This window comes from Hipposideros armiger, unplaced genomic scaffold (genome assembly GCF_001890085.2).
Source record: "Hipposideros armiger isolate ML-2016 unplaced genomic scaffold, ASM189008v1 scaffold_134, whole genome shotgun sequence".
In the NCBI taxonomy this organism is placed as follows: Eukaryota; Metazoa; Chordata; class Mammalia; order Chiroptera; family Hipposideridae; genus Hipposideros; species Hipposideros armiger.
The window spans coordinates 3,280,783-3,282,119 of record NW_017731484.1 but is presented as its reverse complement, the minus strand read 5'-3'; the positions used below and the strand labels follow the sequence as shown (position 1 = coordinate 3,282,119).

General features: G+C 51.6%; 1 protein-coding gene across 1 annotated transcript in view; it reads left to right on the top strand.

Moving 5' to 3' along the window:
• Positions 1-352: 352 nt before the first annotated feature.
• RAB7B (RAB7B, member RAS oncogene family) overlaps positions 353-1,337 on the top strand; it is a 26,405-nt gene continuing 25,420 nt past the window's right edge. Inside the window, exon 1 of the mRNA XM_019649620.1 lies at positions 353-543. The gene's annotated coding sequence lies outside the window, so the exon portion shown is untranslated. The remainder of the gene's footprint in view (positions 544-1,337) is intronic.

The window sequence follows — 1,337 nt, the reverse complement described above, 5'->3', positions numbered from 1 at the left end:
CCAGGCTGCTGGTGGGACCAAATCTACTACACATGTGAGTCAAATACTTCAGTGAACAAAAGGGCCCCTTTGCTGGGTGCCTTCCAGCAGCAGAAGCAGAAGTTCCTAAAACCCCAGCCAGAGAGGCTTTTTATGGTGGCCACAAAGACACATTACCTTGTAGGACCTCTGACTCTCAAGCCCCCACCCTCAAGCCTTTCATTCCTCATTCACCCCAGGGCCAGAGTCCCTGTAAACTAAATTCTCACAAGGCCCCAAATCCAGTCAGCTCTGAAGCCTAGCTTTTCCATTCTACCCCACCCCTTCCACCCACACAGCTGAGGTCACCCAGGCCCAGCCTCTTTTGCAACTTTCCCAAGTCTGTGCATAAGAGGGAGAGGAGGAAAACTAAGAAGAAAGTGGCTTGGCCTCAACAAACTCTGTTTTGCTCCCAAAGCTTTTTTCCTGTGACCCGGCTGAGACTGTTGCTCTGAGAGGAGACCCCCCAGACTCCGAGAGAACTCCTGCCTGCCCTCGGAGGCTGAATGCTAAGCAGACACAGCTGTAAGTGCCCTGGAAGTTTTATTGGTTTTTCTGTCTATCTATCCCAGCAGCTTCCAGATGTATTTGTGTTTTGGTGGGGAGGAGTAGAGGCAGGGGATGCAAGGATGAAGCTTCGAATCTGGCAGCTGAAGGCCTGGATCCAGCCCAAAGACCCCCACTCGGGAGAAACTCCCAGGGCATGGCAGCGAGCCAGGCAGAAAAGACGCCCCGCCCAGCCTAGGGAGCTGGGGCCCCGCTCAGGGCTCTGCACAGGCCGTCAGTCTCGGGGAAGGACCATAAAGCTGCCGGCACAGTCAGAGGAAGGATAGCGAGAAATCGGAGCCCTTTAGGAGGGCTGAGTCCAGCCAGCATCAGGAGTCCCCTTGACACATGAGCAGGGTACCTTCTAGGATGCAACCATCTTATCTAAAGGGTCTCGCCAGGGAAGGGGGAACCCCTAGAGTAGGAAAGTGTCCCTCTTGTTCTAAATTGTAAGTATGTCTCCTAGCACAGCTCTGCAATGCAAGGCGAGCCAAGTAACAGAGTCAGACAGACCTCAGTTCTAGTCTCAGCTTGCCTCAGGAATCCATTGGACTGTGATAGCATTTTGTAAATTGCAGAGTGCCCTATAAGTGCTAGGCATTATGATTAATAAAAGTAACTGATTTGGACTTACCAATCAATCCTCCACCACACAAACCCCATAGTGATAGTAACTTGTCTGTATCCTCAGACATACATAGTGCTGATGCATAGTAGGCATGCAGTACGTGTGCTGGCTGGATGGATGGATGATGGAATAATGCAGATGGATG